At 35.7% G+C, this 7,922-nt stretch overlaps 1 long non-coding RNA gene across 1 annotated transcript; it reads right to left on the reverse strand.

Moving 5' to 3' along the window:
- Positions 1-2,586: 2,586 nt before the first annotated feature.
- LOC142164912 (uncharacterized) lies at positions 2,587-4,337 on the reverse strand. The gene is made up of 3 exons (XR_012695996.1): positions 4,111-4,337; positions 3,439-3,521; positions 2,587-2,809 (listed from the first exon to the last, which is right to left on the reverse strand). It is a non-coding gene; the product is annotated as an uncharacterized LOC142164912 (long non-coding RNA).
- Between the last annotated feature and the right edge of the window lie 3,585 nt (positions 4,338-7,922).

The following is a 7,922-nucleotide window of genomic DNA, read 5'->3' on the forward strand; positions in this document are numbered from 1 at the left end:
TGGAAATTGTTTACCTTTGTCTTCACGTACTAACAATGCATGATGGGTTTTCAATATCTTTGCCTTATGCTTCTTATGTTTTGATGATCTAACAAACTTATTGTTAAGAACCAAATAGAGAACCTGACTCACTTGGTACACATTTACAATGAACGAAGTTCAGTCTGAACTCCAGCTAATGAACTGCTACAAAGAGGAACACGACAAGGACCTAATCCCTTGGTGTCCTCTGACAGAAGTACAAGTCAACTATACAGCTGGAATGCAACTGCAGAAAGTGACTGCCTGCTGCTATACACACGACAGTGTAACAAACAGTCCAGCAGTCACTTCCCATTGGGAAGAAGTGTGTACCAAGAATTGACATCACCATTGTCATGTCTTTGATAGTATTACAACTTGGTGCAAGGCACAAGATATTCACTTGAGCATTTAATGATATTCTCTCAAGCATTAAAGTGTCTATCCAGCATTGAAGTCATAAGTGTGTCAAGAACAAGAAGATAACTCCACTAAAGGATCAGTTTCACAATGAGTCTATGTGTATCTGTAGTTGAGTTGTAATCTTGTTATTTGTTCTTAATTGTAACTCCTATCTTGCTTTCTTAGAAGCTGTGTTTTAGGAAACCCAAAATCACAAACTTTCTGAGTTTATGTTGTGACTAGGTTTAGTCATAAGTTAAAGTCTTTGTAACTAGAGAGTGACAAAGTGGCTTGTGGTAAGAGTATCACAAGTTAGTTAAGTTGAAGTCTTTGTAATAGAGTCATTACAAAGTGGCTTGTAATAGTGAGATTACAAGTTAGTGAAGTTGAAAGCCTACAAGTGTAGGTCGTGGTTTTTGTCCCCTTGAGTGGGATTTTTCCACGTAAAAATCTCGTGTCTCTTTTACTTACTGCTTTATAAGTATTCTCAGTAGAAACTCATAGAGAATCAAGTGCTCTTTAGTTTGGTGGACTCATATAAACTAACACTACATTTACAGTCATTTCTGATACAACGAGATATATGAGTAGCCTTTCTCCATTCTTCGGTTTAGCCAGTAACAATGGGTTTGACAAGTATGATTTTAGACTTTTGAGTGCTTGTTGACATTCATTAGTCCACTCAAACTGTTTTTGCTTTTTCAACACTTAAAAGAACTTAAAACTTTTCTCCGAAGATTTAGAAAGAAATCTTCCCAAAGCTGTTATCCTACCTGTCAGCCTCTACACCTCCTTTTGTTCATGAGTACGTCTGGTATTTCTTCAATGGCTTTGATCTGTGCATGGTTTACTTCTATACCTCGGTTAAAAACAAGGAAACCTAAAAACTTACCTGAAGTCATGCCAAAAGCACATTTTTCGAGATTTAACTTCATATTGAACTTGCGGAGAATCTGAAAAGTATCTGACAAATGCTGGATATGATTCCCCTCCTGTGCTGAGTTGACCAGCATGTCATCGATATAGACTTCCATATTTTTTTCCCAGGTGTTCTTGGAACATTTTTGTTACCAATCTTTGGTACGTGGCTCCAATATTCTTTAATCTGAAAGGCATAACTTTATAACAATAAGTCCCCATGTCTGTGATAAAGGAAGTTTTTTTCTCGTCTAAAGGATCCATTATCTAATTATATCCTGAATAGGCATCTAAAAACTCAACTACTCATATCCTCCAGTAGAATTAATTAGTTGATATCTGCAGTAAAGGAAATGAGTCTTTAGGACAAGCTTTATTTAAGTCAGAATAATCTATACAAACTCACCATTTTTCATTCATTTTTGGTACTACTACAGTATTAGCTAGCCAGTTAGGATATTTTACCTCTCTTATGGACCCAATTTTTAGAAGTTTTTGTACCTCATCTTGTTTCACCTGATTTTTGAAGGATCCTTTCTTCCTTTCTTCTGTTTGACAGGTGGATAAGATGGATCTTCATTTAACTTGTGAGTCATCACCTCCGGTGGTATACCTGTCATATTTGAATTCGACCAAGCAAAACAATCTGCGTTAGCTTGTAAAAATTTGACAAGTTTACCTTTCATTTCTAGGCTTAGAATTCATTCCAAGCGAAACACCTGATTTTGGTTGTATAAATATTAGGTTATAAAGTTTCAAAATATGTTGTGTCATTATTCTTTTTGAACCTTGTACTATCCATTTTTTTGTCGGAAAACAGTCCTCAAAATCAGTCAACATTTTCAAAAATTTGAAACTTGAAATCATCTTCTTCTTTTTAAATCCAATTTGGAGTACTTAAAGAGATACTTAAATCATAAGTTTGATATAAGACTTCATTTGATTTTAAAAGACAGTATTTGATTAAACACGAAACTTTAGAAATTAATTTAAACAATAATATTTATTTATAATAGAAGAAATACATCAACATCAAAGTTTAGAATTTGAATATCAAATGAATTTGACATTTTTAAGAAAGTTATTGTCACGACCCAAAATCTGCCCCGATATGGCTCCTATCGTGATACTAGGCCAGCCAACTATTATCTATTTACTCCGTTTTTCAATTAAAACTTAAGAAAAATCATATTTTAACATAAATTCATTAAGATAAAAGTAGAAATCAAATCCAACGGAAAGAAATACAAGCCCGACTTCGGGTGTCACTAAGTCATGAGCAAAATACTACAACCGTTTGAAATAACCAAGACTACATAGTCTGAGAAAATCCAATAAAAGTACTACAAGGAAGATAAGGAAGGAGAAGGCGGAATTGTGGTCGCTAGGCAGCTACCTCACAATCTCCAGAGAAAAGTCTCCAACTGGTAAGATCAACAACCGCTACCGTATCCCGAGATACCTGGATCTGCACACAGGGGTGCAGAGGGTAACGTGAGTACACCAACTCAGTAAGTAACAAGTCCAAACTATGCACTGACAGTAGTGACGAACTAAACCGCACCAGGTAGCAACATTTAATTGTACAGAAAAGTAGACATGCTTACAGTTCAAGTAAATTCTCGGCAGTGATTTAACACAGTATGAACAATACAGAGTATAAAGCTCAGGAAGGAGTGGCTGCTTCATGCCCCGAACTTGGGGGCGAGACCTGCACCCGGTGTCTTACCATCGTACAACTTGCAACTAAGGGATTCTAAGCATATAATATCATACTTTGGCCATGGGCCACATTGCAAGACAACTGCGAATGCTGACTAAATATTAATATAAAGTTGGGCCGACAAGGCCGTCATAATTATTGCAGCTGAAAAATCAACCAAATATACATACAAGGACTACAAGCCCAACATATTGCACTAACTGACAGGATATGTCTACAAGTCTCTACTGGTGGATATACCGTGATCGGAACAAGGCTCCGACCTACTTATAATATATATACATATATACAAAGATGTACGTAAAGCTCTAGACCCGGCAACTCCGAAGGGTACAGAGCTTACCAATCAAGCTGAACTTGGGCATGGAGCTTACCGATCAAGCTGAACTCAAGCAACACTTAATGAGGACGTCTACCCGTCTGTCTGTCTGAACTTGCACGCATGAAATGAGCACCCCTAAAGAAGGGACGTCAGTGCGAAATAATGTACCCAGTATGTAAGGCAATATACCGAAAGCTGAAACTGAACTGATAATATAATAACTGCAAGTAGCTTGAAGTCAAAGATAATCTGAAGATATGTTTACCTGCTGATACTGACTCAACTCTCTCAATATAGTAAGTAAAATAGATGTTTGGCCCTATAAGGCTCGGTATATATATATATAACTAATCTACCATAGTAGGCTCGCTCATAGGCGCTCGGCCACAGTAGGCTCAGTATATAATAACTTACCATCTGACCAGAGGTTGCCCAATAGAGGCTTGCCCATCGATTATAGCTCGATGGTAATGAAAATACTTTTGATACTGTAAATATGTAAATTCTCTGCTCTTTTGACTGGAAGAAGGAAATACTCAACTGAATATGTAGTCCCGATAAGAAGAATATGGTAACTTACAAAACTAAGAAAATATATGTAATTTGCGAGACTAGCAAAATATACTTAAATTTCAGGATACGAATTTTTCTCTATGCCTCGTTATCAAACTTGTGTAATTACGATATCATGCTAAAATAAAGGAAAAGATTAGCCTTAACATACCTGGAGTAGGAAAAACTCCATATAATATTCCGTTGGAAACCTTCGTGGATTGAACTTAGAACCTAAAAATAGGATTAAGCTTCTGCGCTTTGAAATTGAGGAACGAAATCTTGCTTGATTTGTTGAAATTTGGACGAAATTGTCATTCTGCTTCTTACGTTTTTGGTCTTAAGACCCAATACAAAATGAGATGTAATCTTGTTCCAACATTTGGGTTTTTGCTTTTGTTTCAAGCCTTTGAATGGAATGGAATAATAAATTGCTATATTACCTTTATGGTTTGAATGGAAATGGAATCACATTTTTGGAATGGAATCAGATTTGATATAATGGAATAGTTCACGTTCTTGAAATGGAATGTTTTATAAAAAGCCTTCCTAAACTCTTAAGTGTTGAAGATATGTATCTTCTAATTTGTAAGATAAGTTTCAAGGCTTAAGTATTAATCTCTTAAGTATGTAGCTTTTTTTTTGAATTTCAAGGCTTGTTTCTTAGTTTGTTGTCACCTAATCCCAACATTGACTAATGAGTCATTTATTATGGTGGTGGTTGCTGTCACGTTTTGGGGGTGGGGTTTTAATCTTATCCCAATTTTAATAGTTAACCGGGGTAATATCTTGCTACCTGGTAATTAATCAATTACCCGCATAATTTAAAAATTATCTCAAATTACTTAAAATTCTACTTATTTTTAATATACTTTATACACCTTACTATTATGGCTATGGGGTACCTTGTATGGTACTAGTCCATAAATACCGGGTATTTTAACTCGGGTCGTATTTTATCTCAAAATGCCAAACTTCGACAAAAATTCAATTTCTTCGATATTACTTACCCTCTTACCTTCACGAATAGGGGTGGGTATCGGTCGGTTCGGTTCGGTTATGAATATTATCGATTTTGCCCATCGGTTATCGGTTTACAAATATCATAACTCGATAACCAAACCGATAAGATATTGGTTATCAGTTATCGGTTAATCGGTTATCGATCATTATCGGTTCGGTTATCGGTTTACTCGATAAGATAAAACAACTAAAACAGTTTCGCAATATATAAAACTGTTTTGCTAAAACAGTTTTATAAGATTTGTAATGTATAAAATAGTTTCGGTAAAATTAGTGTTCTTAAGATCTTATTTGTTCAAACGACTAGCAGTAACTCTTTGTACATTGATATCTATTTTTTTACTCTAGTACAGAATTATGTATATAGATTAAAAAGTTTATTAGTTATGAAATACAAATTTTATAACAACTGACACAAGATAACTTTGTAACAGCTCAACAATTAAAGCACATGACAAATCTCACTTCAGCTTTCAAACAAACTAAGAAAAATCCAGAGCCAGAATGCTTTCAAACAAACTATGAAAAAAGATGAAGATGAAGCAACTAAAAACTTACACGAAGAATCAAGATGGAGCTAAAGAATGCAGCCAAGAAATGCGACTGAAGAGTGAAGTGATGATACGACTGAAGAATCTGATGGATCTGAGAAATGGAGTGAAGATGTGACTGAAGAGTGAAAGAAAAAAAGCTAAGAAATACAACTGATACCGGCCTGAGTCTTGACGGGCTGACTGGTGAGGGCGTGATGCGACTGAGCCGGCCTGAGTCTTGATAGATTGACTGGTGAGGGTATGAGGTGGAGAAACTAAGAAAGAATAGGGAAATCAAAGAGTGAACAATGAATTATGAAACCCTAGTATGTATTTACTTAAGGGTAACCTAGTAAATTAGTTAATCCTTATTGGGTTATCGGTTTTACCCGATATATGCCCACCCATATTCACGAATTTACTCATCATTTATAATCCTTATAATCCCCAAATAATCTTTTCCTTGGACTGATGCTAATTACCTTACGACAAATTTAACGTACAATACTATAGGGTGTAACATCGTCGTAACTTATTACTGCGAAGCGTAACATTATTCCCCCCTTTGGAACATTCGTCCTCGAATGTTGACTGATGCACTTATTATTTTCATAACTTATATCTTTCGAACACTTTAGAACTTTCCTTGTTATCTAGGTGACTATTTTGTGAATGAGTCCAAAGTCCAAGGCATTTCCCTCCTTAGGCCTCCTTCTCACATCACAACTTGTAGTCAGAATCCTTCCAATCTCGTAATTGTTGCTACCTTTCATTATGCAGCCTGTACAATTTTGACCTTGTAAGTGTGCCCAATATCTAGGCTTCATATGTAGAGCTTGATGAGATGTCCATTTGAGCATATATGAATATACTAAAGTTCTTCGCTCGGTACTTTGTTGAATTCACGAATATTGCTATATCTCATCGCATAGGTCCGTTTAGCCATTCGTATGAATTTACTGCCATAATTCTTACTTTAATTTATCGTTGCTGAGGTCTGCTTCCAAATCTCAGCTTACTCTCGTTGCTTATTCCATATGTATAAATTTAAGTCCTTTAATGCTTCCTCATTACTGCTCATCTTTAGAATGACGGCCCAATCTCATCTCATACTTTGTGACTTTTGTCTATCTATTGTTGATTCCCCTTAATATTGATCTACAATATACCACTAACAACTTGAAACTTCTTACGTAATACTTTGCCCCTAGGGCTTACGTTACCTCAAGGAATATTCGAAGTGATTCCCATAATCGTATTTCATAATGTCTCAATGTGATTCACCTTATGAGGGTATCCTAATTTCGTGTCGCAGGAGAAATTTTTTCTCCTTCTCTTTTTTTTTTCAAATCATTATTCAAACGAAGGCCCAAACGTCATCATGTATCTGTCACAATTATACGCTCATTTTATTACCAAGTCAGCATTTCATTCCTTCTAAATGCTATTAATCTTAGACTCCTTTGAGTTCATTAAGGCTATAGTGAGCTTTGTATAACATAGAGAAATTGTCTGCTCTTCTTGTTTTCATTGGCTTAATCCTAAAGACTTATCTATTCGCGTCACTTTTTCACTTGCCTTTCCTCATCCTTACTCATGTTTCCTTAAAACTTTATCGCTCTACCATACTTTAGCTTGCGACCTATACATATCCATTTATAAACTTTCCTTCAACTTGCTTGCACCATAGACTTTCTTATGTTATTCTGGAACGTCAAGCGAGACATCACATCGTCTCCAACTTTTCTCTATTCTCTTAACTAGATCTCTCAGTACTTAGACATTATAGGCTGGAAGATATGCCATTATCGACGCTATTGTCAATACTGAATCCCGGCACTTCTAGCCTTCTATCCGAAGTATGGACTATTCCCAACCTTCTGTATCTGAGTATTTCGTACGTTTTTCACTTTCACTATTCTTACCTTAAAATATCGCATCACATCTTTTATCCCTTTCATGACCTCCTTTCCCCGTAGGTGTAACTCACATCCACAACTTGAACTTCTATTATAATACTTGGACCTTTTTACATGATTCGTTGAGAGCTTTATACTGACTTCTTATGAGGTTGGTATTCTTCTAACTGGACCTCTGATATTAAGAGTGACTCTGTAATGTTCTCAATCACTATGTCCATAATTTTCTAGGTTCAATAATCAAACTCCCAATTTACTTTGTTGATGTTACTCTTTAGTTTCCTTCTTCCTCTGATCAACCTTTATGTAGGCTTAAGCTATCTTCTAATATGCGGCTCATGGTGTTAATTGTTGTGTTTAGCCTTTCATGGGCACAAAGGAATATACATGATACAATTCTTTAACAATTTAATCCTTCACCTATGACCTGCACTCAATTCTTTATTTTTAACGTATAACAGAATCTTCTACGGCTGTATATGCTGCATGTATAAAACTTTGAACCCTTA

The sequence above is a fragment of the Nicotiana tabacum genome, chromosome 10 (genome assembly GCF_000715075.1).
Source record: "Nicotiana tabacum cultivar K326 chromosome 10, ASM71507v2, whole genome shotgun sequence".
In the NCBI taxonomy this organism is placed as follows: Eukaryota; Viridiplantae; Streptophyta; class Magnoliopsida; order Solanales; family Solanaceae; genus Nicotiana; species Nicotiana tabacum.